The sequence below is a fragment of the Polyodon spathula genome, chromosome 1, assembly GCF_017654505.1.
Source record: "Polyodon spathula isolate WHYD16114869_AA chromosome 1, ASM1765450v1, whole genome shotgun sequence".
Lineage (NCBI taxonomy): Eukaryota > Metazoa > Chordata > Actinopteri > Acipenseriformes > Polyodontidae > Polyodon > Polyodon spathula.
In genome coordinates, this window is record NC_054534.1 from 39,024,726 (window position 1) to 39,052,225 (window position 27,500).

General features: G+C 38.0%; 1 protein-coding gene across 6 annotated transcripts in view; it reads left to right on the forward strand.

Annotated features, from left to right (window-relative positions):
- Positions 1-9,652: 9,652 nt before the first annotated feature.
- LOC121318523 (disabled homolog 2-like) overlaps positions 9,653-27,500 on the forward strand; it is a 52,297-nt gene continuing 34,449 nt past the window's right edge. For 2 of the 6 annotated variants that reach the window (XM_041255308.1, XM_041255283.1), the window contains exon 1: positions 26,535-26,835. The gene's annotated coding sequence lies outside the window, so the exon portion shown is untranslated. Of the gene's footprint in view, positions 9,952-26,529; positions 26,836-27,364; positions 27,434-27,500 lie in introns of those variants that run through there. The other 4 variants (XM_041255299.1, XM_041255290.1, XM_041255317.1 and 1 more) reach the window with 4 other exon arrangements.

The following is a 27,500-nucleotide window of genomic DNA, read 5'->3' on the forward strand; positions in this document are numbered from 1 at the left end:
CCATAGATGTTGGATAGGATTCAGATCAGGACTCATAGAAGGGCACTTCAGAATAGTCCAATGTTTTGTTCTTATCTATTCTTGGGTGCTTTTAGCTGTGTGTTTTGGGTCATTATCCTGTTGGAGGACCCATGACCTGCGACTGAGACAGAGCTTTCTGACACTGGGCAGTACATTTCACTCCAGAATGCCTTGATAGTCTTGAGATTTCATTGTGCCCTGCACAGATTCAAGACACCCTGTGCCAGGCGCAGCAAAGCAGCCCCAAAACATAACCGAACCTCCTCCATGTTTCACTGTAGGTATGGTGTTCTTTTCTTTGAAAGCTTAATTTTTTCATCTGTGAACATAGAGCTGATGTGACTTGCCAGAAAGCTCCAGTTTTGACTCATCTGTCTAAAGAACATTCTCCCAGAAGGATTGTGGCTTGTCAATATGCATTTTAGCAAATTCCAGTCTGCCTTTTTTATGCTTTTCTTTCAAAAGTGGTCCTCCTGGGTCTTCTTCCATGGAGCCCACTTTCACTCAGAAAGCTCCGGATGGTGCGATCAGAAACTGACATACCTTCACCTTGAAGTTCAGCTTGTATCTCTTTGGCAGTTATCCGTGATACTTTTTCTACCATTCGCACTATCCTATTATTTTCTTTCTGATCTCCTCAGACAACTCTCTCCTTTGCTTTCTCTGGTCCATGTTCAGTGTGGTGCACACAATGATACCAAAGAAAAAGAAACTAATTAGTTTGTCATAATCCAATTATTTATTATCTTTTCTAAGGGGTACCAACAAATGTGTCCAGGCCATTTTAGAATATCTTTGTAGAATAAGCAAAAATTAATCTCTTTTCACAGCTGCTTTGCTTTATTTTATGACATACCAAAGGCATGTAAGTATACATGGTAAAATAGCTTTTAATTTCATCACTTTTCAGGAGGAATGAAGCATTATTTCAATGAGCTGTAAGGGTACAAACAAATTTGAGCACATCTGTGTGTGTATATATATAAAATATATATCAAAGTACATTATTCCTTTCTCACTCAGCTCACAACTTTCTCTAGAAAGTTGTCTACCTTTTCTCATCAAACTGGAATGTGCTAACAAGGTCTTGCACTTAAGTCAAAAAGTTGCCTTCATCTGATAAGAGCCTGCCAAGAGCAGGTCAGCCCGGCCGTTCTCTTTAGGCTCCTTTACAGGCTGCACACAAAAGCTACCTACAATATTTTCTATCTATTTTCAGATCTATTTGAAAAGAGGACATACATTAATAATATAATTATTGACAAAGATTATATCATATTATTTCAATTTTTATCATGTTAGTTTAAATCATCCATTTCATGTGTAACAAATCAGCACGTTCCAAACAAGATTCGAACTGTACCAGGCTCAGCTCAGAATGATTCTGCGAACACCACGACAGGCCTTTTCATCCAGTGCTTTACATTGCAGGTGTGGGTAACCAAGGTCTTCACTTGATACCCTTAAGACACTTGGAAACATATTTGGCAGGAACACCTTCCTCACATTCTAGCTTACCCAAATGAGCCCATGTCACTGGATGACCACGGTCACAACCCACACATTCAATTCTCTTTACATCCCGTGGGTCCACATTCATGTGTGAAAATGACATCCCTTCAGTACTATTACATTCAAACAGAATGAGACAGTGTCTGACTAAGTGACTACAGTCTGGGCAGGGCTTAGACCTTGTCAGTGATGATTCACCTCGGCACTTATCACATCCACACATTAAAAAATGTTTGTTTTCAACTGCTCTGTTCATAGACAGCTCTGTACCATGAACAGTAGTCCTGGTTCTATAACTGTTTCCTTGATGCATTTCACGTTGTTCAGAGAGGGTAATATTCAGGAGGCAGGCCCTCCTTCCAAATTAGGGGTGGGCCAGAATTCACTAATTTTCATATCACTTGGTTCCCAGCCTTTTTTTGTCTTGCACATCATCAGTGGGCAGACTCATTGTAACTGAATCTGGGCCCATTAAAGAACCGCTCACCCTAGCAACTGAGACCTGCCATGAAAAGTGTTCTAATGATTTATTGCCCAAAAGAGATGTACCAATACTACCTGCGACAATATAGAGTGTAATATTTAACAGCAATGACATGTAAACCAGGTATACTTTGCTCGAAGACGTTCGTAGAGATGAGGTTGGTCGCACACTCAAAAATCTCTTCTTCTTTTAGACTTGACTGCTAACAATTCCATGCATCAGATACCTCTGACATTTTGTTTTAAAACGTTTTATTATTTATTGAATAAAAAACAAGAAACAAGCACAACATGTTTCATGTAGTTTGTCTTCATCAGGTATTGCAGCAATTGTCAATTAAAAAACACAGCGCTTATATACAGCTCTGGAAAAAATTAAGAGACCACTGCAAAATTATCAGTTTCTCTGGTTTTACTATTTATAGGTATGTGTTTGGGTAAAATGAACATTTTTGTTTTATTCTATAAACTACTGACAACATTTCTCCCAAATTCCAAACAAAAATATTGTCATTTAAAGCATTTGTTTGCAGAAAATGACAACTAGTCAAAATAACAAAAAAGATGCAGTGTTGTCAGACCTCGAATAATGCAAAGAAAATAAGTTCATATTCATTTTTAAACAACACAATACTAATGTTTTAACTTAGGAAGAGTTCAGAAATCGATATTTGGTGGAATAACCCTGATTTTCAATCACAGCTTTCATGTGTCTTGGCATGCTCTCCACCAGTCTTTCACATTGATGTTGGGTGACTTTATGCCACTCCTGGCGCAAAAATTCAAGCAGCTTGGCTTTGTTTGATGGCTTGTGACCATTCATCTTCCTCTTGATCACATTCCAGAGGTTTTCAGTGGGGTTCAGGTCTGGAGATTGGGCTGGCCATGACAGGGTCTTGATTTGGTGGTCCTCCATCCACATCTTGATTGACCTGGCTGTGTGGCATGGAGCATTGTCCTGCTGGAAAAACCAATCCTCAGAGTTGGGGAACATTGTCAGAGCAGAAGGAAGCAAGTTTTCTTCCAGGACAACCTTGTACTTGGCTTGATTCATGCGTCCTTCACAAAGACAAATCTGCCCGATTGCAGCCTTGCTGAAGCACCCCCAGAACATCACCTATCCTCCACCACATTTCACAGTGGGTGCGAGACACTGTGGCTTGTAGGCCTCTCCAGGTCTCTGTCTAACCATTAGACGACCAGGTGTTGGGCAAAGCTGAAAATTGGACTCATCAGAGAAGATGACGTTACTCCAGTCCTCTTTGGTCCAATCCTTATGGTCTTTTGCAAACCTCAGCCTGGCTCTTCTTTGCTTCTCATTGATGAAGGGCTTTTTTCTAGCTTTGCACAACTTCAGCCCTGCCCCTAGGAACCTGTTTCGAACCATCCTTGCCGTGCACTTCACCCCAGCTGCCGTTTGCCATTCTTTTTGTGGGTCACTTGATGTCATCCTACGGTTGCTGAGTGACATTCGAATGAGTTGGCGGTCATCCCGGTCAGTGGAGAGTCGTTTTCGCCCTCTGCCGGTCTGTAGCTTTGTTGTCCCCAATGTGTGCTGCTTGATCTTGTTCTTATGAACCGCCATCTTTGAAATTTTAAGGATGGAAGCAACCTGACGCTCACTGTATCCCTCTGCCAGTAAAGCCAGAATTGAACCCTTCTTTTCCTCACTCAAAACTTTCCATTTCAACTCTTTGGGCACGGTCAATAGTTATTTTTTGATTCCAATTACTTTTGAGGTACTACTAGCACTGTCAGTAGAATGAGGTGTGCCTGTGTTGGAATTCAACAGACACTGGAATGGAATGGCTGCCATACATGTAGAGATGCTGATTTAAGAAAAAATTGCATATATATATATATATATATATATATATATATATATATATATATATATATATATATATCTTATTTATATATATATATCGGCTTATTTATGACAATTTTCACCTATCATAGCATTCATTAATTGAAAATGGTTTTAGAATCAATTGTTAATCCATACATAGTGTAATTATACAATAATTAAACTCAAACACTGATATAGTAAAACACTTTAAAATACAGCCAAATATTATGCTATACATTACAGATCATATTACATAGTTAATTTGAACACAACTATTCAATAATAAAGATTGGAAGACACTGGACTGTGATTCTCAACACCAGCCACCTGAAGAATCAAGTTGGCATACAAAGATGAATTATCTAGTTTTTAAAATATGTAATAATTTTAGATCCATGGATTGAGATCTAATGTTTCATTAAGTCCATGTGGTTCCATAGATTTTAAATTATTAAAGTCTCCTCATTAGCAGAATAATTGTTTTACCACCTCTCTCAGAGAGAGAGAATTTTTCAAGTCCTGTAAATTCAGGACTTGAGGCAGAACTGTGGTTCATGGTTTATAGTGTCTTGTTATCACATAATCCATATTGTTATTGTGTATTTCAGGCTTATGTTATTATTTATTACAATTTGAAATCATGTTATTTTAACATACAATTACCCAGTTGGATTTTTACAGGAACAATCTAGGTAAAGTAACTTGTACCTAATGTTCTGCGATATCTAGGCCACAAGGGCATATAAGCTTGTATACCACATGGGTTGTATTATAATTGATAAAACCGTGTATCATGTATTTATGACCAGAGTGTGGATGATTAAAATATTTGGTATTGTGTATGTTAGAACAATGAAAATATCTTCTACACCAAAAGTTACCATCTACTGTTTAAGGAAGCCAGTTGTCATTAGATGGTATTTTTTTTATATATATAAGCGGCCAACACAACCATAACCCTTAGTGATCCATTTATTCAGCACTTATCAAGCGCGTCAGGTCCAATTTATTTTCACATGCGTTGTTTAAATTTTTTTTTCCAGAAGAAAACAGATTTAAATGTCACTGCATTGCAAAGGACACTCAGTACTGATTCTCCAGCTAAGCACCACCTCCTTGATCACAACAATGTGATCCAAATCAATATTTTATTTCTATAACATCTCAAAAAGCTCTGCAAATGTCTGTGATATTCTCAGAGAGCAGGATGTGGAAGCAGCTCTCTCCTTTGTTCTGTCCGTGTTATCTCTGTAGTGCATGGGGCTATGAGAAACACCCTTTTTTCAGTTTCATTCGGCTCCTACCAGTCTCACTCTCCTTTATTTGTGTCCATGTTATCTCTGTGGTGCAGGGGCTATCTGTATTGCTCAGATAAGCACCCCCCCACCCCTCCTATCGGTCTCACTGGGCCATTGAAAGAAAGACTAGCTAACTGTGCTTGACATCTTTTTGATGATGTCAGACAGGGTCCAACATTGGACAGCAAAGGGAAAATTTTAATGTCGGACCTGGTCGCAAAGGACTAGATATTCTTTTACTAAGTTACTTTAATTAGTTAATAACGAAAGCAAAGAGGTATATATATATATATATATATATATATATATATATATATATATATATATATATACATACACACACAAACATACATTATACAAAAAAGACCCATAGTTAAAGTCTTCATTAAGACCATGTGTTGCAACACAATAAAAAAAATATATCCAAAAAGTTTCCCTTCTCAAGAGTCGTTTGTCAACTGTGCCACCTCTAAAGCCAATTTTGACTGTTTATAAAGCCCAAAATGCCAGACATGGTCTTGAAATCTAAATGCTATATATGTATGTTGTATACAGTACATTTTTTAACATACACTGGCAGTGTGTAACAGGTAAGTATATTAGAATAAACTATGATGGGCTACTGTTTTCTTTTTTCTGTTGGCTAGTGGAGAAACTGCATCTAACAGCCAAATTGGGGTAAACCTGTTTAGACTGCACTTGTAGATCACTTGATCTACCCCTCCTATGATGCACTGGATTTCCCTGTTCTACACACCACGTTACTGGATCCTCAGCTGAGGCACTATCTTTGCACTATTGCACTGCTAGTATATCATTTTAAATATAACCTCTTGTAATCCTAACTTGTTGCATCCTATTTCATATTGTATTTTAGTAGTATTATTTCCCCTTATTGTGAACTATACTGTAATTAAATATTCGTCTTACATTGTAACCCTGTACTGCACTGTGACACCTGTAAATCTCCTTTAATAATAATAATAATAATAATAATAATAATAATAATAATAATAAATATAATAATATGAAAAGTGTTGTCAGTCCAAATACAATATTTAAAATTGTATTGCTGCTGGGAGCTTGAGGGGACGCTAATCCCTCTGCTTTTTTTCTGCCTCCTCATTTTATTTTGACCACCACCTGCCACTGATATTGACAGTGCTGTGGGATATGACTAAAGGCGATTGGAATCTTAAAATATGAAAGTCAAATTATAATGAGGCATTTAGTGTTGGTATTTTTTTCTGCATGTTTTTTTAAAGAACATTTTCCAGGAAACTACTTAAATGAATATATGTTCCCAGAAATGGAATAACAGATGTGTCCACCTCATTGAACCGTTCACTAAACCTGCTTTCGACATTGTATCATCTGTTATTGACTCTGTGTTATAAAACCCAAAGGTTTACTATATTGCTTTATTGGTTCATCCCTGGCATTTTCATAAAATCCCCCTATGCTGTACATTACTGAAAGTGTTGTCCAAAAATAAATATTTCTAAAACAACCTGTGGCAAAGTGGTAAGTAGAGCACAGGTGTAGAGGTGACGCAGTGGTCAATACACGACAAACAGCAAAGTACTGGTGAAATGATGATGTTTATTTATAATCCAAATGTCACTTGACAATAGCAATAATAAAGGAGGACTGGCAATAAACAACGATGTGTATTGCTGAGTGAAATAACCACCGGGTTCAGTCCTGAAATAATAAACACAGTATAAACACACAGAACACAAACATGATCACAAGTCCAGAGTGAGTGCTGAAGTGCAAGTGGTGCAATACAATTTATTCAGTGAGTACGCATGCACTGAAGTCCGGGTTGGGTGCTGGCCTTAAGCGACAGCTCCCAGATTGTGTTAACTGTCGATCAAGAACAAACAGAAACAGTTAGATTGACAAACAAACAAAACACGATAACACTCAAGATTATTAATTGCATCAGTTTTCCCATGGGTCCTTTCAGCAACCAACCAAAGGAAAAGATCACTGGGCCACTTCCCCTAAACACCGTCAGTCACATCCTCTTTCGGTGGCACGGCCAATCACGTATCCATCAATCTAAGACTGACACATCGCCTACAGCATTAAGGCAATGATTTCTAGTACCATGGCCCGCCCCCTTCCTGGATGGTCGGCTTCTGACTGACCCTGGAATGAACTGCCAAACCATCCATTACGGGGCACTCTGCTCTGGTTGTACGGTGCATTCATTCACTCTGTAACACAATTAAATCATAATACCCATCTGTCACAAAGATGGCCGGAGTGGGTGACATCCGACCAGAAACAGGAAAATAAACAGAGAGAGAGGTGGAGTTTGGTGGAGCTGAGCGAATGCTTTCGCTCAGCATTTAATAAACAACAGAAAATAAAAAGGTTGTAATAAACAAAAACAGGACACGGCACATTCGCCAAAATAAATAGACAAACAAAAACGGACTAACACTACACAAAACAGGGTGAGCAGATATTTTAACTATTATTCTTACAATTTATCACTATTACCTCCATCTCCAATCCCGTTCTCCACTCACCGAACACACAAGCCCAAGTGGGTGAAAACATGCAGCTTTTATGCAGCTGTACCATGACTCGATTGTTAATCAATCATTCAATGGGAGTCGTGGTACAACGGCATGTGAATTAATAAAGTGCAATTCCCCGTGCTCACATATTATTACTTTTTACTTGCACGTGAAGTGCTGTGCAATCCTCGTGCCTAAATACACTTGTGTTACACAGACCCGTTTATATCCCGTGTACCAATGACTATACACCAACATTAACACACAGCAGATAACACAAAATACACACAAGAGCAGGCACTTTGCCACACCATCATATATTTATTATAAAACAATAGTAATACGTAAAGAGATGACTAATGGATAACTGTTATGCTTTCATACTATACTGAATAGAGAGAGCCCAGAATTACTTTTGCTAAGGAGTGTACTGTAGTTGATCTTTCACAAAACCATTGTCAGCTGTACTCTGTTCCTGATAAGCAACCCGACACAACATTGCTGTTCAGCATTCCTATTTTCAAGAGCGTTATGTTTTTTACACTTTTTCTCAATTCTCCTTAATAATGCAACTTGTCATGCAGTAAATATTGAATAACAACAGCAAATAAGAACAGCTGTACTGAGACAATTCCATAGGATGAAATCCTTTTCAACCAATCAGAGCATTCTATTTGTCCAGGACATCTTTAGCAATGCGTCCTGTCAAACTAGATGTAATTTTAGACAACAAGAAGACATTCATTTTATTTATATTGTAGACATGCTTTACAAAATAGAGGTTTACATTTTCAGAAACCCACACTTGACTGAGAAGCATATTGCTTTCAAAAAACAGATCTGTAATATATAAACTAGTAGTCTTCATGACTTTAATCCCATCCACAGACCTAAGCTTATATTTAAGTCTCCAGAATACTTAGTGGTTGGGGTGACCTGTGATATTCTAGTCCCTCTAAGAAATTTCTGGTGTACAATGGTTAAATGACTCAACATAAGAAATAACATGAATAACTAAAAATAACTGAAAGACTCGATATAGTATTTTTTTTTTTTTTTTAAACAGTTTTGTAGCATTTTATTTTTGTACTCAAATAGAAAGTTTTTATCTTAGAATTTATAACGAGTGTTTAAAACTATGAGTTATGTTTTTTTTTAAATGTGTGATTTTACATAAGCACCCTATTTAAGAGTTAAATCTTCCAATCTCCTTATTTTATATTGATTTTGTTCTTCTTAAATTGCTGTTGCATTTAGAGGATAGGGGTCATTCTCTCTTCCAGTGGGCTCAGATTTCACATGAAGCTTTCCAGCAGATAACATGTCCCATTGTAGATTACAGTGCCTCACACCAAGTAGGGGGTAGAGCGCAATACTTTTCTATTATAACTAGTTTTGTAGCACTTTATTTTAATACTGAAGTGGATAGTTTTTGCCTTAGAGTTTATAATTGAGTGTTTAATGTTATAAGTTATGGAGTTGAGCAATTTTACATTACACTTGATTGTTGAACTATTTCCATGGCTTCCTGTCCAAACAAACAAACATATATATATATATATATATATATATATATATATATATATATATATATATATATATATATATATATATATATATATATATAAAGTTACCCTAACCCTGAAGCAACTACATACTACTGAATAATCGCCTATTCATTTTGCTTTCAGTCGCTTAGTCACTCGCGTGTTATTGTTCAAAAGGTTAACTGACATTTTAGGGGGTCTAGTTATACCTTCATGTGGTCCCATGCCCTCGCTTACATGTTATATTTATCTTGGACTCAGCTGTTTCTATTCCGCCAAACAGAGTAACAAGTTCCATATGTGGATTTTTTTTTTTAAGAACACATTTTTTAAGAGCACAGAAATGTTTTGATGGATTGGAGCACAGAGCGGCGGAATACCGTTATACACCTCATTTAGTGTTTGACAAGGCAGGCACTGTTACAGCTGGGCATAAGGCCAACTTTCTCCACCTAATACTGCCCTAACTAGACGTAGAAAAAGTACAACATTTTTACAGTATTGTTTCTGGGTTGCATGCATTTGGAAGCCGACTCTTTTTGTGCTCCCTTGTAAAACAACAACACAGGAAAACACACTGTGAGCTTTGAATCAATGTGAGCTTTGAATCATCTCTTTAAAAGGAAATACCAGGAAAAAAATAACACAAGGGAATAATATAGCACCTATACCAGTGTATTGGGAGACTCGATCAAAACATAGATAAGGTAGGTAGAACTATTGACATTGTACTGTGTTTATATTTTAAGGCTTGTGTTTCACAGCCAGCACCTACACATTCTTAAGGTATTTTTCAATTTTAATGACAAATGACTTTGAGTGATTTTGAATAGTAGATTTAGAAGAACATTTTAGTGGCACTGGAAACGTAAACTTTGCTTGTTAGTCAAATAGCTTTGAAAAAAACAATCTACAGGTTCTCATTATTAAATACTATTTATTGAATGTACACATATAGTATGTATACATATATGTATGTATGAATGTATGTATGTATCTATGTAGGTATGTATGTATGTATCCATGTAGGTGAGTAGCTGTATCTACGTATGTGTGTATGAATGTAATATTCAAAATAACTAAAGCATACCTAATAATGTTAACACGTTTATTGCAAAGCTGATATAATTATTTTTGTTCTAAAAGCTATAGTCATCAATGGGCCCTATTGATACAACATTTTATATTAATCGAACTACTCTAGACTATTATTTACAAAGTCAACAATGCTCTGTAAAGATATTCATTAACAAGGAAAACACAAATCTGAAAGAAAAAACACTTTAAGTATAGTCTTGTAAAGTAACAAAACTAGTAAGACTAGTAAGAAATAGCTTTTAGTTTTGAAGCTATGAAAATTGTCAAGTAAGATTTCAAGTCAGAAATGCACAGCATGTGTTTCATATTTTGGAACAACGTGCACTGCCAGATATCATTGAGATAATTTTATTTCCTTTGTACCCTGGCTGGTTGCGAGAGAGCGAGAGAGAGAGAGAGAGAGAGAGAGTCATAACTTAACCAATCATATATTCTTCAGTTTTTTTTTTATATATTTAGACTTTATAAAAAAAAAAAAATCAAATGGAACAAATATAGGAGCAGCAACTAAAAATGTTATAGAACACCCTGCAGTGTTTACAAGAAACACATTACTTTATCTTTGCTGTATTTGCTGCTGGTGTCTATATTGTAGAATTTGTTTCATTTCCCTGGACAGTTTTATATTGACGGTAAATCAACTATGGAATTGCTTCTTTTTTAAACTTTTACTCGGGAATGTTAGACAAGAAAAACTGAGTTTTTCTTCCAAACATCGCAGTGTAACCAGTTCATACTCCCTCCTGCAACAAATCTCTGTTTTTGTGCACTAAGAGGACTTTGCTGACAGTATTTTTGATTTGTATTTTCATGCTCAGCAAATGTCATACAGAGGATACTGCTCTCTGTACTCCTGACTCTGCAAGTGCGGCCGCTAAATACACTGATACGCTTATTGAGATCCTCATTATCATAACTGCGATCATTTTTTGTGCCTCTTGAGTAGTTTGCATTGCTCTTAAGCTTACATAGGGTGCAGTGCAAAATAACTGCCTGGCCGCGATGCAATTTGAATTTTGCATCCGCATTTACCCCCTATGTTTGGTAATAAATTTATTAAATTTGTCAAACAGGTTTTTAAAATGTTTGCAGTATAACAAACAAACAACTCTTAATAATTTACTGGACATATGTGGCAAGGTGTGTTGCAGTCACAACATAGCAAATAGTAAATTGATATTGTTACAATGCGTGCGACTTTACGGAAGTCGTAAGGCGTGAAACTTTTTTTAAAAAGCAACTGAAGTTACATAAAGGCATTTAATAAGAGAATAGTGAGCATTAGATGGAACAAAACTGGCATAATATATGTACAACACTGTGTTAGATAATTTACTTGAAGCTCAATGCAGGGAAGACCTCAGTGTCCTCCTTTCATTTTAGCAACATTGAAGCCTTGAGGCTGCTCAAGGTCAAATTCTCTGACGTCCCCCATGAACAAGACCACAAACCCCGATATCTCGGGGTCACCCTTGACCGGACTCTTAGCTATCGGCATCACCTCGAAACTACCAAGAAGAAGACAAAATCCAGGATCAACATCATCCAAAAACTGGCAGGGACTTTCTGGGCATGTGATGCTGGGACGTTTCGGACATCAGTGCAGGCCCTGATCCATTCTGCAGCGTACAGAGTACTGCCCTTGTTTGCTGCAACAGCTCTCACACCGACATCAAATCCCTGCCACCTGCCTGAAGTCGAGTTGGCCATTTTGGACATGCCTCGACTCTTCTGTCGGCCGGAAAGGACCCTGCCATCCAATGGCGCGAGATGTGGGAAAACAAGTCTTGTTCCAAACAAGGACATTATTGAAGAAACTACGAAGGAACAGTGTGATTTCTCCTTGCCCCAGTGACAGTGGACTTCTCTTAACTGCGCCCAAACAAAGCATGGGAGGTTTGAATATTTCTTCCATGAATAGAAGATCAAGGACTCACCAAGCTGCAAATGGGGTGAGGTGCAAACCATCAGGCACATCACTGATGATTGCCCAATACACGCGTATTCTGGCAGAACAAGTGGACTCCACACAGCTACCCTGGATGCCGTGGAATGGCTTACAAAACTAAAATTACAACTGTAGCCCAATGCTTTTCAAATGCCATACAAAAGAAGAATCACTTAACGTAATAGATACACGTGTACATTTTAAGATACTTGTGATATATCTATGCATCAATTGAACTATAGTATTTTTTGTTTGCTTGCAATTTTAGTTCTTCAAAGCATACATTCAATCAAACTATTTAAAATGTTTTGTTTAAAAATCTAAATAGTCCCTGTTGCATCGCCTCAAATAGTTAGGCTACTGAAGAAGTATTGTAGTTATGTGGTTGTCCGTTTATGACTTTTCCTAAGTACATGTATTAAATACTCTGATGGCATTTGAAAGCAGTAATTTTTGACTGCCTTTCACAATACATGTTTTTATTTTGAATATAACCTACAATATTCTACTTTTTTTATATACAAGGCTGTTGTTATATCTACTGGACCAGGCAGCCATCAATTCCTTCATTTGTACATGGAATGCACCGGGAAAAATATCAGTAGGAGAGATTTCATCTTGAAGCTAGTCACAGGGCTTCAGCAGAAACATTTCAATTAGAAAACTGCAAAGCAGCTGGCTGCTGCAGCTCAACCTGGATTCAGTGCTGCACAGTGACAGAGAAAACATGTTATTTTCATTTTTACAGTTTTGTATATACATATATACACCTGTTTACACAATAGTTTCTTTTGAAATGTTTATGTTATTATAGTTTTTCATTTTTTGAAGTAGTGCTTCATATGTGGGAAGTTAGAAAATAAACCCTTTTATGATTAATTGTTCATTTAAATAGGCGTTTTGGGTGTGCAGATGTTTGATATGGCGTGCTTGAATAATCAGTTGTATCCGATAGTTTGTCTTTGATTTTAATATTGATGTTGTTTGAAATGTAACCGTCATAATGACTGCCGGTGGTGGTTCTAGGTATGAGTATAACAGCAGCAGTTCTAGTGTTAAGGATCAAGCATTTCTTTTTGGCTGTATTTGACTCTTTTATAAAAAATCACTAAAAATGTATTTTGTACAGTAGCATCTTGAAATTGGTGTCCTTTTTTTCAGTACACTCTGGGGAACATTATAAAGTAGAAACCATACAAACATATATATTTTTCTGACACTATATTTAGTGTTGTGTCTTTAAAAAATTTTCATTTTTTTATAATTATGTATTCTGCTTAGTTTTTTCAAAGACCTGAGGACCTTTACAATACTTCCTGAAAGTTGTGTTGAAAAATATTAATGTTTGGGCAAATTACAAGGCATTGTTTCACCTGAGTGATTTTATGAATTTAGGCCTTTTGTTAAAAAACAAAACAAAACACAAGACATGGTTTAGAACAGAACATTTATTTAAAAAATAATGAGAACACCTATATTATATCAACTGAATCACTGTAAAAGAATTTTGATTGACCAGAATCAGACGCCAGTATGTCTGCCAACAATGATCTAATCGTCTTGCCATCTTGTAATGCAATTCTGTAGAGTGGAGATGTTTATATTATTGTGTGGATATTAATTTCTGTACCTAAACAGAGAACATATACACAGGATATTCTATTGTCAATGCAGTGTTTTACAAATAACAAGAACCACGTATCTAATCAGCAATAATGGACAATACTCTCGATTATTTTCTCAAAATAAATATTTATAAATTAAAATAATAGTTTTTCATTACTTTATCAGTAATAATGAGAAAACATAACTGATATAAATTCTGTTAATGAAACATCTGCTTCTCTCCAGTTATTTCTTATATTTATAAATGCTGTGAAAACATATATATTAAAGAATACATGTTCTAATATAATTATAAGTCAAATACATCGTATTACAGTATTTTTCCATTGTTTTGTTATCTGCAAACAAGTTCCTGTGATGTCTTTTTTCTGAATGCTACTAAAACTTTCTTTCACCCTTTAAAATGTAAATGTGCCTCTTAATGACGAAGAAAAAAAGAAATACTACCAGGGAGTAAAATATAATCCCTATCCCTATCCAAAGATAGTTTCCCACCTATACCACAAAGTATGGTGGCCCAGCAAGTCAATAAGAAGTGTGTTTATTGTGTTTACCTGATAACAGGCCAAGAAAGACACTTCAATATGATCGTGTTACATGATCACGATCCTGTGATGGTGTACTCCCTGCCCCTGTGCATAAATTATTATTATTATTATTATTATTATTATTTATTATTATGTATTTAAAATATGACGGTGAAAAGCCCTTTTGTTTAAATGTAGGACGGGCGGAAATGCAGCTTGGTGTTTGTTTTGTTTTGTTTTAAATTGAATGTGTGACTGCCAGCGACTGATTATTAACTTAGCTGACAATCATGCATCCTTAGTAAATCCATGCAGAACGTGACCGTGGGGTTGACTAGATAATTAATAGCTGGTTAAACCCTTGATCACCACTATTAGAACCGGTTGCTTTGGCTCCAGGGGGGAGTGATTTGCAGTGCATAGGAGAGAGCACAAATGTTACTGGTGTCAGTGTGAAAAAGGTACTTGTGTGTTTGTGTTTGCTTTGTTTTGGTCCTTGTGCCTGTTTATTTGTATTTGTTCTGAAAATCTTTATTTTGTTACTTTGGTATTTACTTAATAAATTCACTGCGTAGCTGTGCAGTTTTTGCCCCACATTCCTACCTTTTGTGTTATCCTTCCTGGTTCTGACGTCCCTACCCACACCACACCCCTCACATCTCTGTGGAATAAACAGAGCCTCCGGAGGAGCCAGGCCAGGACTGGTCGTTTGGGTGTTTTTCTTTATTTTTACATTTTTTGAAGACATGCCCCCCCCCCTTTTTTTTTTCTTGAAAAAAAAAGAGAAAATGGGAAGAAAGAGCGGAAAGAGACGGCAGCAGCAGTGACCGCAGCAACAACAACAACAGCAGCAGCAGCCACTACAGTAGCATCAACCAGAAGACCCCTCCAGCATCTTCCCCTGGTGCACCTGGCATGGGGAGGTGGACCATCGCTGGAGGGAGTGCCCAGATGATCTACCATTGCTCTGGTGTGGCCGGTGTAAGGAGTTTGGGCACGGCTAAGCGCTATGGGCGGAAGGTGACCTGTACGCATTTATGGAGGCCTTGGATAGCAAAGGGGGTGGTGTTTGCTGTGCAAGGAGTATGGGCATGGTGTTACCCGCTGCCCCCTTCCAGAAGAGGGGGAGCTCAAGCGTCCAGCACCCAAGAAGGGGGGCACAAACATCAGTGCCTGAGAAGGAATCGCAGCAGTTCCTGGTGAATAAGGGAGAATCCCTGCCACCTGGGAACAGGAAGAGGCCTTGCTGTTTCCAGCACTGAGATGGGATGGCCTGCTATTTCTGGCGGTGAAGACTGCCTGCTGTCCCTGTCTTCACAGCCATGTGAAGACTGCCTACGATCCCTATCTTCACCGCCAGGTGAAGACTGTCTGCTGTCCCTGTCTTCACCACCATGTGAAGACCTCCCTGCATCACTTCCAGAGGGAATTCACAGTCTGATCTCGATTCTGACTGAGGAAGACAGTCCGTGGGGTGAAACCGGATCGCCTGGGGATGCCAGTGGAGATGGACTATGGGACCAGTCTCCGCCATATGAGGGAGACAACTGACTAGACTTGAGTCCGACTGAGGGAGACAGCCTGTTGTTTCCAACCCACCCTGAGGGAGACGGGCCACTGTTCCCCTCTCCACCAGCATGGGAGGATTACCTGCCACTCCCAACTCCACCACCATGGGAGAAATACCTACAGCTCCCACCTCCACCACTCGAGGAAGGACCAGGACGTGATGATGGCATTCCTCATCAGCCACTGCATAGGCTGCTGACGGGAGCATGGCAGAACACAGCCTTACCGCAGCAGCCGCGAAGAGGGCCAGCATAGCTGCAGCCACTGCCAGAGCAGCCCACCCCAGCATCGTGACTGGTCCTGCCTTCATCACCAGGGGGAGAAGTGGAGCTCTCGCTGCCGCCTTCTTAGCCGGGAGCTGTCCTTCTGCCATCACCTCCCGAGGGTCCACCACTGCCATTGCCTTCCGAGAATCCACCACTGCCATTGCCTCTTGAGGGTCCGCACTTGCAGTCACCTCCTCAGGGGTTGCTCCTGCCCTGTGCCAAGCCTGCACCGCCTAGGGCTGCTGAGCCTCCATCGCCCGGGGATGCATGTTCGCCATCCTGCTTCGCCCGGGGTTGCTACCTGTCATTGCTGTTGATGCATTCGTTTTGGAAGAGGTTGCCTTGAGAAATGTTCACATCACTTTTTTCACAAAGTGTTCTTTAGACGGGTGAACACGGGTTACAGTCTTGATCCTTTGCTTTACAAATTCGAGCACTTTCGATCACATTTTTACTGCCGATGAAATCCTGCATTACCTTTTAGAGCAGTGATTCCCACCTCCGGTCCATGAGGGCCGGTGCCCCTCCTGGTTTTTGTTCTAGCTTCTAATAAGTGCTTAATTGGTCCAATGAAGTAATTTAGGGTACAGCTGGAACAAACCCAGGAGGGACACCAGCCCTCCAGGACCGGAGTTGGGAACCCCTGTTTAGGAGCTTTACGTTCTCATCAGCGAAAGAAACAACGTGAAATACACAAATAAAAGACTGTAGTGAAGCATCAGTCGGCACTGCCATGTTGTTTACTATTTTCATGGGTTTCCTGTAATTAGTTCATTTGACTTAATCACCAAAACACAACAGTACTGTTGCACGTAGGAACTAGTCCCTCTGTTTAAAGTATGTTTTCAATTTTATGTGCAAGCTAATTAATGTAAACTTTTTTGACACACTATGAGATTTTGGCAAACCTTTTGACTTGGGTCTACAGTAGGCATCTAAATCCTAACAATGCCACTAATCCATGATCATCAGGGCATGGTTGAAGTTTTTTTTTTCTTCTTTTTTTTCTTGCTATAGGGCTATATTTCTCAGTACTAACAAATACAGTTTTGCATTCCTTACATGTTTGTCAGACCCCAAGACTCTGTTGTTGCTTTGTGTTTGATAATCGTTTAGATCATCTTAGCTGTTTCCAGACAGGAAGCAAGTTCCCCTTTAGCCAAGTTATCAGGGCGTTCACCAGGCTACAGTTTGGATGCCAATGATGTGGGCTTCCTCTAGCTTGACAGTTTTGAGTGTTTTTGCTAAATCTACATTAATAGAGGGTGAGAGTGGATCACCCCCAGCTGGTCTGCGTACATTGGTTCTGACCCACACTCCAGGAGGGGGACATTCAGCTGCTAGCAGTTCTGGCCTGAATTCATAGTTCACGAATGACCACAAGCACATCCTGTTTAGTTTTTCCTTAAAACAGAAGTTAAAGCTTCAGAAGGAGTTACCTTATTTTCAGTTCAGCAATGTGATATGCAAAATAGCTTATCCCTAAATTTGAAGCTGAATTTTACTTTAACACAGTGAAAAAACATTAATCTCGATGTGAAGCAGAAATGAAAGCATGTTTGAAATGTAATAATAAATATTGTATGGCTTTCAACTCTGAAAGCATGGGTTGTGTTCCATCTTATGTGAGACTGTTTTGTGCCCTGTAACACTGCAGTTCTATTCATTTTTGTATTGACTTCTGTGTTTCTTACAATTTCTGTGTTTGAATTATACCAACTTCTGAAATGTTTTTTCTTGGTGATGGGAAGGCAATTTCTTCATTTGGGCAGGAACAAGACATCTAACTGCATCATTTGAACCCCCCTATAAGGTTGAGAATGTGACAGTTGTGATTTTATGTGTATATCTTCATTACCCCAAATTAGGAAAAGCTAAGAAAATATATATGCAATTGTAACATACTGAGTACTTACTGAGATAATTAAGGCTGTTGGCTCATAGGCCTCAACAGATGACAGTACAATTGGTTTTGAATGGTTATACTAAATCCTTAAATATGCCTTGGGTTATTTGAAAAAAAAAAAAAGAAAAAAAAAAGTCATTCCTAAATGTAACTCCGGACTATTTCAGTTGAATTTTGACAAAACAAAAATGTCATGAGATGAGAAAATAGCTATTTAGAAATCAGGATGCATGCAGTCTGGATGCCCTTACACATTGCTGGATTTGTTACTTTAAAAGTATTGCAGATGAGCAAACCTATATTGTCTTTATCTTTGTTAATGCCAACATTCAGTCAATGTTTTTTTTTTTTGTTTTGTTATCGTTGAGCATGACCCCACCGGGTGGGTATGATATAAATAACCCCCTGTACATATCTTGGGTGGTGTGTTGACCATGGGGTGAGGTAACAGTGAAGAGCAATGTCAACAGCATGTGAATCTGGAGCTAGCCACTGGAATCAACAACAATATAAAATGATCTTCAGAGGATGTTGACCTACTTTAGTCTTTTGAAAGTGCTGATGGAGAAAAGATGTTGAAAATGCATACAATTCTGCACACAGCTGGAGGATCCCCTTCTTATTTATGAACTGACTGAAAAATATTGTCTTATTGTTACATAGTTTAAGAGAGAGACAGATTAAATTCCACTATGAGGACTGCTCTGTGGCCTACAAGCCTTGTTACGTTTTCTAAACAACCCTTTTCTTTATATATGTGCCAACTCACACCAAGAGGCCTGACTTCCTAAGTATATTGTATTACAACACAGCGTCCAGACAGTACCGTAAGCTATAGAAAGGCTGTCAGCTCTCATTGTTAGACAGTCTGCACCATGGGATAAAGCAAGGAATGATGGAAAAATGTAACACTGATGGACAGCAGAGTGCTGAGTTGGATGATGGGGATATTGTAGAGCCTGGTCAAGGTTAGCTGCAGAGGTTTCCACTGCAAGAGTGTGGTGGAGTTCGGGCCAAATGCTGGAACGTTAGAGCTGACTTTGCAGCGACCAGTGGTTATAGTTGAGGGAGCCCACAGCTGGTTCTAAATGAGTAAGAACAGGAAGGAATGATGCATAATGTTCTGGTATGGGCCCTGCTGTTGCCCATATGGGGGATTTATGCTCTTGTCAACCAAACTGATGCTCAACTCAAAATGATTAGTAAATAATTTTAAATAAGTGATAACATACGGTAATTAGATAAGAGTAAAAAAAAAACAAACAAAAAAAACCAAGCTATATTGTTTGAGATTATTGTTTTCCTCATTCAATCCACTAAAAGCTACATTCAAAAGGCTTCAGCTACAGTGACCTGCTTATGTTTTTTAGTCAACTTGGTCTGTTTTGGTAGCATAAGGCATAACATTGTTCAGCATCTAGGCATTTTTGTTAGGTTTGAAAAAAGGGCACAAAGTTTAAGAGGTTAAAACATTAGTTTTCAAGAAGCTGTGCCCTCAATTATGTTCAAAATAAGTACATGATCTCTTCTTGCATGTGGTATGTTGGAATGTGTCCTTTTTATATTGAAAATTAACATGGTGGGCTGGTTTTAATATCCCCTGTTGTTGTTCCTTTTTATTGGCGTTTTAATCGGCTGTGTTGCTATTAAATCCTTGCTGAAAACTGGTTGACTCATCACTCAAATATGAACGAGTAACAGTCTGTAACTCATGAAATACACAAGTTATCAAGTTAAATTAAAGTCAGGTTGGTAATAATCACAAGTTTTCTGCTTTGGCAAACAACTGCTGAACGGTGGGTGGGGGTATATACAGGAACTCCCTACTGGTCCTTGATCCAGAATGTACTTTCTAACTTTGGATGAATAGCTCCTCAGGGACTATTGAGCAAGCACATTTGCACAAAATGGAGGAGTTGTTTTGCCATCACTTCTCCACTGATTGTGAACACTTGCTGTGTTAAATCCTGAGTTGTGACCTTTGCCTTTACCCAGCAGGAGACACAAAGACTGATTAAAACTCAGGAATTCAGCTAACTCTGTAAGATAGTTTTCGGTTTGCAAGATACTCATTGTATAAGTTCAAAAGAATGCAGAAGATGTAACGTATTCCTTAACCCTTTTCAACTGGACCTCTTTTGTAATTGCCTTTAGTTGCCTTTTGGAAATTCAAAGGCAGAAAATTTTTTGAGAAAGTGTGTCACGTACCTTCAGCGAGGGGGCATCCAGAAATGGTTGGAGGGTGCGGCTGCACAAGAAGTAGTCCAACTACGTTATTTTGAATTTTACCCCAAAATATTTATATTACTTTACCAGCTGTGTTTCCACAGCAGCAGGTAGGTTATTTACATTTGGAAGACGGAGGACAGAGAACAACGTATGCTATAATCACACACAATGGACCACAATATATCAAACAGGTAATTTATCTAAGGAGTTTTCATTGAAAAATTAAAGTCATGGCAGTCATTATATATAAACTACAAAACTATTAAATAAAAGTAAGGCCAAAACTTTGAGGTTATAGCGCTAAAGCAAGTTAAAGGACTCATGCTTTAAAGTGTATGTGACAGAGACTGAATGAATCAAAGTCAACAATCTCCCTCCTGACCTGTGAGGGCACGGTATAACAGGAACAGTGTGCCCTGGACTGGATGGTTTGGCAGTTAATTCCAGGGTCAGTCAGCAATTGGTCATCCAAAAAGGGGGTGGGGCCATGATACCAGAAGTCAGCACCTTACTGCGGTAGGCGATGTGTCAGTCATGGATTGGAGGAGACGTGATTGCACTCGCTACCAAAAGGGGGTGTGACTGACGGTATATCAGGGTGTGTGGCCGAGCGATCTATTCCTTTGTTATGGTTATGGTAAGACCTGTAAAGGATGAGTGATGCTGAAAGTAACCGTGAATGTTTTGTATTTGTTTTTATTATTAACTGTTTATTTGTAATTATTAGACGACTAAGCAAACAGGGAGCTATCGCTGTTAACCCAGCATCCAACCGAGATTATAAACACTGCGCCAGTCACACTTTACTGTGTATTCACCACCAGCATGGGAGCACTGCGAAAAGGATGCGGAGCCGTGTCTGTACATTGCCTTTGTGTATTATTCTTTCGGGACTGAATCCCTGTATTGTTTGGCTGTGTAATTACACATTGCTGTGTAGTTGCCAGCACTATTATTAAACATTGCCAAACCATGAAAACAAATTAAAGAAGCTGTTTGCACTGTGAACGCTGTTTGTTATCATTGTTTGAGAACTGCATCACCTGTGCACCTGCGCACTGCAAGCCACTTTGCCAGTGTAATATCATAGTCATTGCATAGTTCCACCAGTTCTCTTAATAATCAATGCAAAGTTTAATAGTCTTTAATTTCTCATGCCTCTCAGAGAGGTTTCAAACTCTGTATACTCTTGTAGGAAAAGTGTCCCTTCAGGTCACCTCCACTAATGCATCCTCCCATTACACATATGCATGCAAACAACCAAACATAGTATATTCCAGTAAGCCTGCATAGAGTAACACAAAAGTGAATGAATGAAAAATGGTCCGGTAAAAAAAGGCATTGACTGAAAACTTAAGGTCAACTGTTGGCGGCTGCATTTAATATATTGCCTCATCCATACTATGAAATGTTTGGTTTCATTTACCACTCCAACAAGAAGCTCATTATCCTTCAGTGTGAATTGTTCCTTTAGTATTGACTACTGTGAGCCTTCATGCTCCTCAGAAATGATGAATTGAACTTGTGAATGTGAATGTGGCCTTTATCTGCAAGACCGTCCCATAAAAGAAAGTCTTATGAATGGAACTTTAAAAATGGATGTCATATACAGTAACTAATAAAGAATGATAGCTTATTCTGTAACACTTCAAACACGTTTTTGAGGTAATTTTTATAATACTGTACACCAGTAGAAATTCCACCTGTATACAAATATTGAAGTCTGTTTTAATTTTTGTTTCCTTTAAAAAAAATAACCACACATGTTATTGTCAGGTATATTGAATCTGGGCTGCTGTTCAACCAAGTGAATGAAAACAAGTTGTTAATAGTGTTGCATGTACATTGCCATAGTTACTGGACTCCATATTCGTCAGAATAAAGTGTGTCCTCAGCAAGGCAGCAATAAACAGATTGCGGCCCTGTTTACAGACATGTCTGGAATGCCCTAAATTATTGTCCAGGCTTCCAATTAATTAATTAATTAATTAATTCCAGTTTTCACTGCTACTGCAGCTGTAATATTTGACAAAACTGTCCATGCCTTTTCCCTTTTGTTTAATTGAAGCTTGGGCCTAGAACAAAGCTGGTCTCATTGTTACATGGGTTATATATATATATGTTTTATATCTATGTCGAACAGTAATACATAGCAATAAATACACAAGAACAGCACCTAAAATGATATTGTCTGGATATTGTCACTTAAGCTGGAATACTTCTATGAGGATTTGGTTCATAACTGTTACTACAGTGCCTGCAGTGGTAGCTCATTTCAGACAGCTTACATACTTCCCTGACTGTCTCCCTACAAGATTAATTTGTACACATACTGTACAATTTAAATGTGAGACTTTTTTTGTAAAAAAAAATATATTCAGATGACAGATTTGTCAAACACAAAATGTAAATACTCAAGAAAATACGGTATTGTTTTCTAAGTGATAATATCACACACTGTCAGCACATCACAGGAAGCACCAGGTTTGTGGGACAGGAAGATATCTTCATCCACGATTCTCCATTGATAAGCAAATCTCTATATCCTTCCTACAATCCCAATGAAATAGAAAGGAACATAAATAAAGCAAAGAATGTAAGCACTGGTAATGAAAAAAATCTGTTTTAGTAGCAGCTTGTTGGTGAGACACCATTTGCTTAAAACAAACAAGCTGGTTAAGCCAACACTTGCTGTTAATAAAGAAGCATGCGAATGTGATACTGCTGAATAATTTGACTGAGTCACACACTGTGAAGCGACCAAAATAAACCTGCTTAAAACAGACGGTTGCCTAGCGGTTTAGAGATAAGCAGAACAATTGTTTGCTGTATTCAAACTGACAACAGCTAGGCAAGGTGATGGCAGCCATTACATTTTAAGGGTGCACTGTGTGATATTTCTGGAATATTAAACAGGAACTAAAATCATAAACAATATACCTGCTGAAAGATGTCAAGAGGTTTTGCAAAGACGCCCGTTGCCATCAGCTAGAAAGCTGATCAGTAGGATAATCATCTGAAGCATACTGGCAGATCAATGATGAGACCTGGAAATCAAGGCATCAGTCAGTCATCGCATCTATAAATATGGTCCAGGATATTGACCATATTTTGGATGCAACATGTGGGTGCCTATCATCCTACCACATACTCTTATCACAGTTGGTGGCAGGGATTTTATTACAGTCTTGTGCGGTCCATACCACAATGTCTGCTGGATGTGCTTGAAGCAAAGGAGGACCACATGCATGGTATTAAAAACAGGGTGTTGATATGTTTGCAAAGGCCAGAAGTGGTGGGGTGACCTATAAACTGCAAATATCGATTAAGACATTGCTGTGATTTAAACGTTGTGCTTTTGTTAAATTGGGCTTAATGTTTGTTTTTGTTATGGTTCCAATACTAATATGGTAATAACATACCTGTTTGGAAGAAAAAAATTACAATAGAAAAAACAGGAACAGAAAATATTTTCTATTTATTATTGTTTTGGGGTTTTTTTGGAGAGTGGGTTTCTCAGAAAAAACATCATTTCGTAAAAAAAAAAATTTACATTGAGCATTGAAAAAAAAAAAAAAAATATATATATACACACACACACACACACACACACACACACACACACACACACACATATATATATATATATATATATATATATATATACATATATACATACATAACAACTTTTGAAATGTGTATCTTTTTCAAGCACATGCTAACAGTTGCAAATGTTTATTCGTATTACTTGCACCAGATTTACATTCCTTGAAGGATTTTGTTTATGTAACATTTTAATGGTTCTGTGTGTCCCAGACCAGTGGCATATATTCAGATAAAACAAATAACATTTTGTGTGAGTAATCCTTAGTTATAGCTGCATTTTATTTATGCTTTGTCTAAGCCTACGTCATAATATTTACAAAACCTTGGCCCTGAAAATGAAGTACAGTACAGTATTTACTGAGACATAAGCATCTGTGACATCAAACCTTGGGCATTATTATCTTTGCTAGTTAATAAAATAAAGAGCACTTGCAATACATACACTGTGTATAATGAGTATCCCATTGCATAGGCATATAGACAATAGGCTTTTACCATTATTGCAATTAAAATAGTCTCTTTAAAATAACTGTAGTTATCAAATCAATTCCATAAATGTTCTTCCCATGAATATCTGTTCTGAAAGAAACACATGCATTGCCAAAGACGTGCACTATTTTTACATTAAAACCTGAAATGTGGTACTATAGCAAGTTAAAGAAAGTTTGCAAGCCATGCTTTCACTTCCTGGGTTATTTCATCTGGAGGATGACCTAGTCCCTAACCCTTCACTGGTTTCTATCCTTACAATCATAGGCTGCTGAAGTGGGGAGGGGGGGGCATAGATTTTATCCAGTCAGCTTCTTTCCCTTGTTTTGGCTTTTCAAATATTTGAGTACTGCCACATCTCATTTTAAAACATTTGAGTAGCACTTTGGCGCTTATCAATGACTATCTGCCCATTTTCTTTTCCAAACTGTCAAGTGCAATTATGTGACTTTCTAGTTATTACTTTGTTGTCCCAGTAACAGCTGCAAGATTTACATCACAGCAGAGCATAGACTGCAACGTCCAGACTGCATTAAAAAATAACTACAAATCTCAGAGTGTATTGCAAAACAGACGGGGGCATTTATTTTGAATGGTCCAGGTCAAGTCGCGATTAGACGCAGTAGTGATTAGACGAGATGAGCTGGGCAGGGAGGGAGAAAAAGAGAGACAGCTGGTCAGGATGCCTGCAAGAGAGCTGGGCAGGGAGACAGAGATAAAGGTGGAAAGGGAGACAGAGAGAGCTGGACAGGGAGTCTGAAAGTACTGCCTTTTTTTCTCCCTTTCAAACACTGATTTTACTTATTTTTCTGGTATTGTTAGCATGCTGATGGTTCACAGAGAGTGTGTGTGTGAGTCATGTCAATTCCAGCTACTCACACAGCACACCGTCTGTGGTTTCAGTCCTTCACAGGAAGCTCACTAAAGATGCTAACATTTTCTTGTGTGACCACAGGGGGAGTAATCTTGGAAATAAATAGAACCATAAAAAAGGTCCTCTTAGTTCAGATAACCCTGGTATATCATATATAAAAAGTAAGTGTCACAAAGAGACAACCTCCATAGGATGCGGTAATTTGGGATTCTTCTGAAAAGCATTACCAAAGGAAACTGAAAGAAACAAGGGGCAGTAATGTTCTTCCATCTTCCACTCAAATCATTGTCACAGCACCCACTGCAACACTTACCACAGATGTTAACATAACAGACTTTTCTAGGATTTTGGTTCTATGACACAGAACATGAGCCCCAACCTACTTTTCTTGGAAGAAAATCTGAAAATATCCATTGCCTGACCCACAAACAGCTCATCTGTACAAACTGTTTTTGTTTTTAATGTTTGTTTTGACCCATGTGGTAGTGACTACTCTTACCCTACACAAGCTTTGGATTGATTTTGAACACTGGGGCACTGTTAGAAAACAACTGCATCAGCATTTTTTGTTTTTCCACTGCTGTTTGTTGAATTCATATAATTTAAGAAGTCCCTTGGAAAGACTTTAGTAATTATTACCATCTGTTTCTAAGCAGTATCTGTTACATTCCTCTGTACTGAATGCAATAGGAATACAGCCTGTATATGCCAGCTTTTGTGAAACACGGCTTTGGCTGTGAACCATTCATTTCCTCCAGAAGCAGACTCCAAAGCTCTGCTGGTAGGGTTATGCATATGACCAGATGCTTTTAAGGTGCAACATGCAGATTTTACATTAGCAAGTTTATATTCTTTAAGATTTTATTAAACACGCAAACGTACCACTGGTAATAATTGTGCATTTTACAATAACGTTTCATTTGGACACATCTGTTGAAAAAAAAAGCAGAGTATTTATGTATTTATTTTATTAAACAACAACAACTACCACAACTAATACAAATACGACTACTACGACTAATAATAATAATAATAATAATAATAATAATAATAATAGTAATAATAATAATAATAATAATAATAATAATAATAATAAAACCGAAAAACATTGTATTCTGCAGCAACTGATTGTACTCGTATAATTACTAAGGGGAACGTTTTAATAACTGTTGGCACACAGAGAGTTAATACTTTGACACAGCAGCAATTCCACAATATGGGGGAGTAACCCAGCCCAGGCAGCAGTAGTAACATCAGAGCACATTCCTAGGCAATTCTTAGTTGCCAAAATCTGATTAGAACCATATCTGCGAGGTAGAGGTTGCCTTAATCTGCACACAGACGGGATCCAACCATACACTCATCTCGACCCCGTACTGTCATTTCATCAGCCAGCTGAGAGGGAAAGAGCAAAAGGAACATGTAGAATCAAGCAAAGAGACTACTGCTGTCGGTGAGTTATGTGTGTATTGTAAAACAAAACGTAGCGAATTCTTGCGAACGTGTTTAACAACTGCGCTTTCTTGCATACTTACCGGTACTGTTTTTGACTGAAAATAAACATCTCGAAGCAGCACTGTTTACACAGAGCGTAGAACTGCACGGGGCTGTGTAGCAGAAACTGGAAAAGTACAAGGTGATGGTTTCACAAAAATACGAGGAGCATGAAGTAGTGAGGTTTAAAGGCTGCAAAACAGATGTATTATATTTCTAAAGTTAAGTAAGTCTATGTAGTGAAGCTTTCATAAACATACTAAACTGCGGTAGCTATTGTATTTTCTGTAACACTTTAAAATAAGTGTCCGTTCATGATTATTTCATGAAATGTTACAAAGTCATGAAAAGTATGTCATGAACTCATGCTTGTGACTTGAATTCAGTAAGAATTACATTTGAAATCAGTAGGAAGTCGTGTTAGTTACATTAAAATTACAGACACTTATTTTTAACGTATTAGGTGTTAACGTATTTTCTTTATATAGTAAGACAACTGATGAGCTGCAGAGTTTGGAATAGGAACACATGATTTCTTGCTGGATTCCCAACAGAAGGTAATTTCAAAGAAATGGCAGTCAGATCAGATCAAATACCTTAGTTGTCTAATGCATTTTAGTCAGA